The sequence below is a fragment of the Petaurus breviceps genome, unplaced genomic scaffold (assembly GCF_028583685.1).
Source record: "Petaurus breviceps papuanus isolate PSGF00001 unplaced genomic scaffold, PetGlider_PUasm1.0 90842, whole genome shotgun sequence".
NCBI lineage: Eukaryota > Metazoa > Chordata > Mammalia > Diprotodontia > Petauridae > Petaurus > Petaurus breviceps.
The window spans coordinates 1299779-1311132 of record NW_027187358.1 but is presented as its reverse complement, the minus strand read 5'-3'; the positions used below and the strand labels follow the sequence as shown (position 1 = coordinate 1311132).

The 11354-nt window shown below is 37.4% G+C and overlaps 1 protein-coding gene across 3 annotated transcripts in view; it reads left to right on the top strand.

Moving 5' to 3' along the window:
• SLC8A1 (solute carrier family 8 member A1) overlaps positions 1-11354 on the top strand; it is a 429157-nt gene that overhangs the window by 42609 nt on the left and 375194 nt on the right. The window lies entirely within an intron of this gene.

Here is an 11354-nt window from a genome sequence, read left to right as displayed (position 1 = left end):
GAGAGAGAGAGAGAGAGAGAGAGAGAGAGAGAGAGAGAGAGAGAGATGGATTCTCCTTTTGGGACTCTATTAAATCTGATGTACATCTTCTCAGGTTAAGGTTCTTTTAAGATGATTGACATAAAATATTCAGGAACACAAAGGAAACCAGTTATATACAATGGACAAAATCTATTTAAAAAATTAAAATTCAGGGAGCCCAAGTTAAAAGCCCTTGCTATAGAAGGCAAGCTAAACTCTAGAAGGTCTTCCAAGAAAGGTTTCTAGCGCATCAAGGCCTTAGAATATCATCCTTTATTGAGGCCATATTAAACATAATTACTTTTTTTAGGATAGGTAAGATCAAAGCCACTGTGACTCCCTTTGTGGTTGGTAGTCTCTTCCTCACCATGGAAAGATGAAGCTAGTAGATATTGGTTTTGATTACTGTTGCCTAGGAGCAGTAGAGTGGGTGGTTTCTCATTTATAACACAGCTACTAAAAAAAATCCCAGAGTTGTTTACATGGCTAATCAAAGAGGAAGTACATTTCCTTGTTGAATAGTGAGAGGCTGCTTTATTCCTAATGGCAAATACCATGTTCATTTGCTTTGGTTTAATGGAATATGCTTTCTTTTACTTTGTGAAATTATTTTTGAATATAGGAATTGGCATAACATATATTCCAAGTTACTTAGTGATTTCTGAGTATGCATGTGTTTTTTTTTTCTTTCATATTTACTAGTAAGAGAAGATTAAACTGAAATGTAAAGGGCAGGAAAGGGAATGAGCATTTATAAATTTCCTACTATACTCCTGGCACTGTGCTAAGCATTTTACAAATATTATCTCCTTTCATCTTCACAATGACCCCTGAGCTTGGTGTTGCTATGACCCCCATTTTACAGGTGAAGAAATTGAGTCAAAAAGAAGTTCAAGTGGCTTGTCCAGGGTCATATAGCTAGTGGCTAAGGCCAGATTTGAACTGCGGTCTTCCTCACTCTAGGCCCTATGTTCTACCCACTGTGCTACCTAGCTGCCTAAGATGATTCAGTGCAGGGTTAATGATAATTCTCGATGGTACCTAGTAATTCCATATTGACTCTAACTATTGTATGGAGTCAGAATGAAGGAATATAAGTGAGCTTAGGTCTTGGAATTGGATGACTTATGTTCTAGCTGGGATTCCATGACATTAGACCAGAGCAGTGGAGCTAGAAGGTAACCTAGAGTTCACCTAGTCTAACCTTATTTTATAGCTAAGATAACTGAACTTCAGAGAACTCAAGTGACTTACCCAAGGTCAGGCAGGTGATCAGTTGCAGAGTTGGGATTTAAGATTTAGAGCTGGAAAGATGTTTTAAGTCATTTGAGTTCAGTGCCTTTATTTTAAAGATCAAGACACAGAGAACCAGGAAGGTTAAGTGATTTGCCAAAGTCACAAAGATGGCATAGTCAGGATTAGAACCCAGGTCCTATGAAACCAAATTTGTCCTTCTTTCATATGATTTCAAAGACAGTACTTGTTTGGGTACTGTGAGCTTCTTTTTTTCCTCATATATCAAAGGAAAATGATAATAGTTATATTACCAATATCACAAGCTTATGGTTTTTTTTTGGGGGGGCACATCTATGATCTAATAATCAGGCTATATACCTGATATATTTTTTAATAATACAAATCAATTCTTTAGTAAGAATTTAGCAAATTCTCTAGTAAGAATTTAGTAAATTCTCTCTGAGGAAACTTGCTCCAATACAGATACACAACTGTAACGCAATCTGTAATGGTCTGGAGAAATTGAAAAGATAGGTCACATAAATAGCATCATATGGCCCAATATGTATCAAGGAGAGATGTAAAGTGCAGTATGAAAAGTCCATAAAAATATACATAATATGGATTTGCCTTCAAGTTTGAAATGAACATACAAAACAACCTAAATATGATGGAAATGTGGGTACCAATTCTGGTCAGGGAGGAAAAACCATAACGGGCTTTATAGCTTTAATTTGGTTTCCAGGTTTTACTTCATAAAACCAAGAGTGCAGGTGAGAGAAGGGGAACAGATGTGGAGAGTACCAGCTTAAAGAAACCTTTCTAGCACCTGGCTCCATTCAGGGTTGTTAGTCTCTCTGAGCGCTGAGTTTTGTCCCATGAGTCCCAAACTAGCAATTATGAGTGAGAATAAAAAGAGCTCCTGCTCCTATCTCATTCATCTTAATAGCTTAAAAATTGTATATACCTAATATAGAAATATGTACATACACGCAAACACATAGAGTGTGGCTACAATTTTCTTGATGAGAAAACGAGTCTGCTCTACAGGGTGCACCAAAGTGATATATGGATGCCATCTTGAAAGGGGAATGTGATTATTTACTATTTGAAAATGATATTTAACTACAGTTAAAGTGAATGATAGTAACAAGATGCCTAAAGTTATTCTATCCTACGTAAGAATTCATGGACAAGGGGCTACCTACCATGGGGGTAACTTGTATTCCACAGTCAAATTGCAAAAATCTAATATTCAAATTTTAAAAGGAGGGAAATGACAAAAGCAAATAATACTTCATAAATAAAGAAATGCTTTATTTAGATTGGTCAGTTAGCCAGTCAATAAACATTTATAAAATACTAGCTCTGTACCAGACACTGTGCTCAGCTAAGCATTGGAAATACCAAGAAAGACAAAAATAATATCTTCAAGCACTTGAATTCTAATGGGAGAGACAATATGCAAATAACTGTTCATGCAAGATATGACCAATATTGGGCAGCTAGGTGGCAAAATGGATAAAGTGCCAGACCTGGAGTTAGGAAGACCTGAGTTCAAATCTAACTTCAGACACTTAGTAACTGTGTGACTCTGGGCAAGTCACTAAACCCTGTTTACCTCAGTTTCTTCCTCTATAAAATGAGTTGGAAAAGGAAATGGCAAACCACTCCAGTATCGTTGGCAAGAAAACCCCAAATGAGGTCACAAAGAGTCAGATACAACTGAAATGAATGAACAGAAACAATTGTAAGAAAGTAGCAGAGTAGAGAGAGGGATGTAGAAAATGTAGGGATGTAGAGATGTGGAATTGTTCTAGATGGGTTTCAGCTGAATCTTGAAGGATATCAGGAAAGCCAGGCCACAAAAATTAAGAGAGAGCATTTCAAGCATGGGGGAGTGTGTGTGTGTGTGTGTGTGTGTGTGTGTCTGTGTGTCTGTGTGTGTCTGTGTCTGTGTCTGTGTGTCTGTGAAAGTGGTAGCCAGTGAAAAACAGTGGGATCAGAAGATGAAGAATTCAGGAACAGAAGAAGAGAGGTGCTGCTTGTTTGTAAAGTACATGGAAAGGAATGAAGAGTGATACTGGAAATGTAGGAAGGGGCCTTGTTGGGAAGGGCTTTAAAAGCCAAACAAAGGATTTTACATATGATCCTGGAGCCACTGGAGTTTATTATTTGGCTTTGGTTTAGTATGAGTTGGAGGTTTTTGTTTTGGGTAAATTCTGTATGTCTTTATCGCATCTGCAGGGAGGAGGATGGATTCTCACAGTAGCTTGAGTATGTCGGTAAGATGAACCTTGGTCTATGCTGTAGTTTGGAAGGCTGTATTCAGCTAGGCATGTAACTCAAACTCAATAAAAACAAAACTGCCACTTATGCCATTGTTTTCTGTCACATACCAGGAAAGAATAAAGGATTAAGCAAATGGGTGACAGCAAGTATGAGCACATCTGTTTGTTTCTATGCAGATTGATGTTTGGAGTTGCCACTTTTTTTTCAGAATTACATTTCTTCCCATTTCCTCATAATAGAAAGTTGAGTATGGAGCATCTCTTACCTGTGTTCTCAAAGGAGGCAGAAGATGAACCAGGCTTGAATTTCAGAGTCAAGTTTTCTTCCTTTAGCAACTGATAAGTAACTTTGGGCTATGAATGCTTCACTTGTGTTGCTGATATGGAAGAGAGGATAGGCAGGCCTCTCCTCTCATTACCCCAGCTCTGCTCAATGGAAAACTCAAGTTTAAAAGGCCAGATCAGCCAAGGCAAGGCTTAGGGTTGGTTTAGATACCTGAAAATACACAGGACAATTAATCCTACATTTGGACCCTATAAATACCCCTGATTTCAAATCTTACCTACTATGTGTCCAGATCTCATGTAGCTATCACTTAACTACAGTGTTTACAAGGAGAGATCACCAATATGTTTACACTGGAGCTGGGAAGTTAGCAAATCAAGACATATTAGAACTGATGGACTGGGTAGCTGTTCTGGGGGAAGATAGGGAAAGGACGATGGTCAACAGCCACTTTAGGTGCATTCAGGGCTTAGGACACAATGTGAACTCAGAATTTTTTCACTTCTATGCCTCACATACTGTGTAATTCTTTCCTTTCTCCTATGAGGAAGAAGAATGAATTTCTGGTGAATATTTACTTCCTCACTGAGGGTTCCCATCTGGCTATCTTTCTCTTCTCCCTTTTTTCCTTTAAAATTGGCCACTTTTGTTGAGTTTAGCAGTCACCACCTGCTTGCTTCTTTGACGGGGATTATTACTCTTGGAATTGATGCTTTGAAGATTGTCCTAGGAGCAGGTTAGCTGGAAAAGCCAATGGAAGGCAGATGCTTTCCTTCTTCCTGACACTATTAGAATCCCTCCTAATTTACTGTAGGGGACCCCTCACCTTAGGCTCTCCAGACAAGAAAGAAGTGAGTAGGAAAGGGCTAGTTAGGGCTAAGGAACCTACGCCTGGAGGACACATATGACCCTCTAGGTCCTCAAGTCTGGCCCTTTGACTGAATCCAAACTTCACAGAACAAATCCCCTTCATAAAAGGATATGCTCTGTAAAACTTGGACTTGGTCAAAAGACTGCACCAAGAACCTAGAAGGTCTCATGCTGCCACAGGTTCCCCACCCATGGAACTAGGGTGATATGTGTAAATTTCATTTGAGAGAATAATAAACTTTTAACTTGCTAAGTTGTCTTTCTCCTCCTAAAAAAGTGAAAAAATACAAATATTCTATTTAGTAAACTTAAATGAAGGATAATAAGATCTAAGCATTTAAAACCAGAAGTCTAGAGTTTATCTACTCCACCCCCCTTTATTTGATAATGATCTAAGTGAACATTTATATAGTTTTTTTTTAAGATTAGTAAAGCACTTTGAAACTTATTACTTAGTTCAGTTCTTGTAACAACCCTTAGAGGCAATGTGATAACAACCATGTGTTCAAGTGAAGAAACTAAGGCTGAGAGGGGTTAGATACTTTCTCAAGTTTGAAAGGCCTGAAGTGACTTGCCCAGGGTCACAAAAGCTAACAAGTATGTGAGGAAGGATTTGAATTCAGGTTTTCCTAACTCCATGTCCTAAACTCTATCTCCTATTCCATCTAACTGCCTAGAAGGCAAAGGAGACCCAGAGAGATTAAGTGACTTGTCTGAGATTATACTCTAAATAAATATCAGGGCTATTATTCAAACCCAAGTCCTCAGACTCCAAATCTAATTCCCTTTGTTATATAATTAATCTCAGTTTTAAATCCAAGGACACAGAAGGAAATACAATTTGGTGGAAAGAGAGATAGATTCAGAGTCAGAGGACCCATCTCAGATCCTGACTTTGGTACTTACTGTCTCTGTGACCTTGGGTAACTGCTCTAACCTCTTTGGGCCTCAGTTTCCTCATTTATAAAATGAAAGGATTGAAGTAGATCATTTTGAAGGATCCTTCCATCTTTAAATCTATGGTACTATGACTTAAGGCACTGTTTCTTATTTAACCCATAAATATCAGCCCTGGGCAAATAATTTAACCTCTCTTGACTTTCCTTATCTATTAAATGAATATTAGACTTGGAAGGAAACTCAGTGGCCATTTAGTCAAACCTGTACAACAAAGGAATCACACTGTAACATTTCAGACAAGCAGTTGCCTAAACCTGGAGAAGAGAGTGGTTCATATATCTCTAAGATCGCATAGGCACATACATCTTAAGGTTTGTATTAGGATGAAAGACAGAAAATAGTCCCTGTCCTCCACCCCCTTTTTTTGACCATAGCCATTCAAGACTGTCATTTCTAAACTCAAATGGAATTTCTGAAATGAATCCTTTTGTTAGTTATTCATATGAACTGAGACTAAAATGAACTTTCTGGTGTTGTCTTGAAATGGATTAAGTTCCGAAGGGCTACTCTAATGTGGGCATATTCCCCACTCTTCACAGAAAGGTCATCCCCAAAGTCTAAAATCTGGAAATGAATTGCGAAGACATTCACACTGATGTCCCTACATTTCTCCTCTGTGTACCACTAGGTTAGCTATGTCTGGAAGTTTCAGAATTTTCAGTAATGTTCAAGAAACTCTAGAATTGAAACTTTAGGTATGTCTGAAGTCTTGTTCCAACCCAATCAGAGAGATGGAAAATGTGACTTAACTGCCCCATGTCCTATTACCCCCTTTATGGTCACTAAAATTATTGAAGAGTAACAATAGTGATATTGTTTCTGCTGCTGTTGCAGTAGTAGTAATAGTAGTAATTAGCAGTAGGTAGTAGTAGTAGTAGCAGTAGTAGTAGTAGTAGAAGTGATAGTAGTAGTAGTAGAAGTGATAGTAGTAGTAGTAGTAGTAGAAGCAATAGTAGTAGTAGTAGTAATAGTAGTAGTAGTAGTAGTAGTAGTAGTAGTAGTAGTAGTAGTAGCTGCTGCTACTGCTGCTGTTGTTATTCTGGATTTTGTACCAGAGAGGAGACTTTGTTTGCCAGTACAGAAAGGCTACTTTTCAACCAACCAAGGCCAAATTAATGTAACAATATTCATCAAGTGGGTCAAGATTGTAGAGGAAGGACCAAGGAGTATCTCAACTCCTTGCATTTCTTCTTTCTTGATATGATATTTGGGATAGAAGAACGTAGGTGAAATAAAAACATCATTTTTTCAAAATTAACTTGGGTAGTGCATTTATACTCCAGAAAGATTGCTCTTAAAATGTGATTTTGCTAAGCTGGAAGGACTATCAGATCAACAGAGGGCATTTCCCTAGTCTGTTATTTCACTGGGAATCCAGCAATTCATTGGCTTGGATTCTTCATTTGTAAGGAGTTCAGGGTTCCCCTGGGCCATTCACCATAAGGCAGCAGCCAGCCGACCATAATGAATTAGTGTCAGGTCTAGATTTAGCACACACTGTGTCCCAATTTCTTAAAGAGCACCTCTAGGTCATGTAGCTAGTTATTGAAATGCCTGCAAATGCTTTTGGAGTCCCAGCGGTTAGATGAGGCTAGAAGAATATTTCCTTTAACATGTGATTACATATGAGGTACTCTATCTCTCTAGACTTATTGAGACTCAAGTTGGTCTTACTACTAAGGAGATTTCATCTTAATGGGAAAGGCTGAATACATTCTTCCTGGCTGATAGCATTAGGTAAAAGGAGAAATCTCATAAATGATGCTAGATTCCCTTCCAAAGTTATCTAGGTCAATAAATAGGTTCTGACATGGTAATTTAAAGTGCTGCCTATACACCAAGATGATGGTACTGATTCTTCATCAGTGGGACCTGAAGCTGTTTTTTCAGTGAATGGGAAGGATTTGTGCCCCTCTGTATACCATATTAACTTGTTCTCACTGTGAATAATAAAAAGTACTGTAACAATCAGTTAATTCAGTGAATAGCACAATGCTCTGTGGCTACGAAATGAGCAAAGCCAAATAGCCCATAAAGAGATTGAATATTGGTAGGTGTCATTAACTCAGTCCTTTATCCAATTGCAGTAACTAATTATCTACATAGCCACACATAGGACTCTCCTTAAATCACACTATCCTGGAGTGCATGGTACAGAGTAATGGGAATAAGAGATGCCAATGAAATTTAGAAAGTATTTTTTTTCTTTTTTTTAACTGGATCTGTAATTTTATTAATGTAAGTAATCTCAGGTGAAGGAATTTCTTTTACAAATGGAGACAGGCATTGGTTCTGAAACTTATACTCTTAGAAAGTTCCATGAAAGGTTGTTACTTTACTAAAGGAAATAAATTTCTCCCATTGCAACTTGGAAATTTGAAGTTCCTTTAGACTACTAACAGCCACATACATGCACACATGTGCACACACACACACCAACACGCACGTACACACACACTCACTTGCACATAAACATATTCTTATTTGATTCTTATAAAAACCCCTTTTTAGGTAGATAGCACAAATATTTCTATTTCCATTTTACAAATGAAGAAATTGTGACTAAGTAAGGTTGTGTTTCAGCCAAAATTGTAAATCTAGTAAGTTTATTATCTACTTCCCTTTCATTGACCCTCTTCTCCCTTCTAACCTTACTGTTTCTCTCTGGGTGCCATCATTCACCTAGGGTCCCATTTTCATAACTGTAGTTATGTCTCTGAATTTTCTCTATGAACTCTTATATGTAAACATGGGCAAAGTCTACTTGATTCTACTTCTAAGAAACCTCTTGTATGGAACTCTTCTTCTTTATCCCAGTATCATATTACAGGCCCCTATTATTACCTATCTATACTAATAATACTACTGTGATAGCATTTTTTCAGTAATTTAAGTCCTGCAAAGTGATTTATTTATTTTCACTTGATCCTCACAGCACCCCTATAAAGTAGGTGCAAATGAAAAAACAGGCACTCAGAAAGGTCAAAAGTGACTTCCTAGGAGCATATATCCAGTAAGCCTGAGGTAGAAATGGCACTTAGGTCTTCCTTAGTCCAGTCCAGTTTCATATCCACTATCCATCTAACTAGTAAGAACAACTTTCCCACCCCCACTTTCTGTCTTCTCCAATCTCTCCTGACAGAATTATCTTCTTTATTCACAAATCTGGCCATGTTATTTCTATGCTCAAAAATCTCCACTGTACCCTAATTGCTTATTTATTTATTTTTTGGAAACAGTTGAGGTTTCCTGACCTTCCAGTGTCACGGCCTGATTTGAACTTGGGTCCTCCTGACTCTAGAGCCTGTGCTTTATCCACTGTGACACCAAACTGCCCCACCCCCACTGATTATTGAATAAATTTCAAGGCCTGTCATCTAATACTCTATGCCATTTTTGTGCCATTCCAACTTTCTATCCTTAACTCATATTATTCCTACACATGGTTCCTATATTCTAGGGGCACTGATCCACTCTCTTTCCCCCAAATATTGTACTTTTTCAAGTCTGTGCCTTGGTCCATACTGATTTCCTTGCTTGAAGTTCCCGCCCTACCTAAATTTGCCTGTTAATTCCAATTCATCAGCAAAAGCCACCTTCTCCATGAGACTGGCATTGCACAGTGGAAAGACCACTCTGTTTAGGAATCACATGACCTGGGTTCAAAATCTACCTCTGACACTTAGGACCTGTGTGACCTTCGGCAAGTCAGTTAGGCCAGGCCTCAGATTCTTCAGTAGTAAAATAAGCCATAGAATGAGATCCAAGATTCCTCCTTTCAGTCTGAAAACTATGTGTCTTCTGTAATCTCCCTTGGTGGAAATGACCTTTCTACCCAGCCTTATGCTGTAATTTGTTTCTCAGTTCTCTAATTTCCTTAGAATTTTATATTGTGTGATATAGTATTATATTTGTGTTTTATTTCTCCATTAATTAAAAGAGTAAAGAAAGTTTGTCTTAACTTAATTTTCTATCTCCCTAAGTACTTAATGTAATATCCCATGTACATAGTGAACTTCATGAACGTTTGTTGAATGGTTCAGTGAATAACCTTTGAAGATGCCAAAGCCAGGATGACAACCTGCATCTTCTACCTACAAACAGAAGTGCTCTTCCCATAACATGCCTTCTAAGGTTTTGCCCATCTCTGAGCCAGAAAAGTTGTTCTCTAGGTACATACAATGATCTCTTTATTCTCTTTGGGTACTCAGACACTTACTAGTTGTATGACCCTCGGCAATTCACTTAACCTCTGTTTGCCTCAGTTACTTCCTCTTTAAAATGGGGAAAATAATGGCACCTGCTTCCTAGGATTGTCACGAGGATCAAATGAGATAACATTTATAAAGTATTTAGCACATTGCCTGGCACATAAATAAATGCTATATAAATGTTAGTTATTATTATGTAATACTACTACTATTACTACTACTACTCTATCTCTGATATTTTCTTTCCTTCCTTCTTTTCTACCTGCCTTTCTTTTCTTTCTTCTCTCTTCCTTACTTTTTCTTCCTTTTTCTCTTTTCCATTCCCTCCTTCCTTTCCTTCTTTTCTTCATTTTTTTCTTTCCTGCCCCATCCCTTCCTCCTTTGTTCCTTCCTTCCTTTGTTTGTTCCTTCCTTCTTTCTTTCTTTTCCTCCCTCCCTTTTTTCCTTCCTTCCTTCTTTCCTTCCTTCCTTTCCTTCTTCCCTTACACCCTCCCTCCCTCTCACTTCCTTCTTTTCTTTCTTTTTTCTTATTCTTTCCTTTCTTCCTTTCTTACCTTATTCCTCTTTCTTTTCTTTCTTTCTCTTTCTTTTCTTTCTTTCTCTTTCTTTCTTTCCTTCCTTCCTTTATTCCCCTCTACCTTTCATTCTTTCTTTCCTTCCTTTATTTCTCTCTATTACAGCTTAAAACTGAATCTATGTCAGAAATAAGAACACTTTTACATTTATAATTTATGATTTCATCTGAAACATTCTCAACAGAAATTTTTAATGAATTAAGTAGGATCTTATTATCATACATTTCATTGTCAATCAGTTTTTCCAGTTTTTATAAAAAATTGATGAGATGATGGATTGTGTTTTCCCTTTGGATACAGACTGCCTTTGTGACATCATTGACTTGAGGGATTGTCTTTGGCATTCTACTGTTCCCTTCCCCTTCTCTCCTTTGACTTCAATTTATTAGTCTTTTAGAAGAGAGGGGATAATGTTCTTTTTCTATTGTGGAAGCCAAAATACATACATGTGTGTTTATATATACACACATGCATACACATATATCTGTACATATATACAACATATATACATACACACTATATATGTGTGTGCATATATATGCACACATACACTCACATACATTTGTATACTAAATCATCTGATTTCAGTTTATACTTTTTTTCTGGAGGACTTCTGGACTAATGCAATTTTGAAAAATAACTACATAAACTAAGTGTCATTCTCAGAAAAATAAAGTGATTAAAGCTGCTTTAACATAAACAGATCAGTGTGTCTACTTACTAACTGCTGATAGGGTTGGCAAAAACCAAGTCCTGTTTTAAAGTAGTTAAATGTTTACTTGTTACCAATTACATTTTTCCATATATTTCCCCTTAAGGATCAGTTAGTTGACTTTAAAACATTCACAAATGTTCTTATTGTTTTAAGTGTGTGGGGGGGTGATATTCACTGGGATATACATAC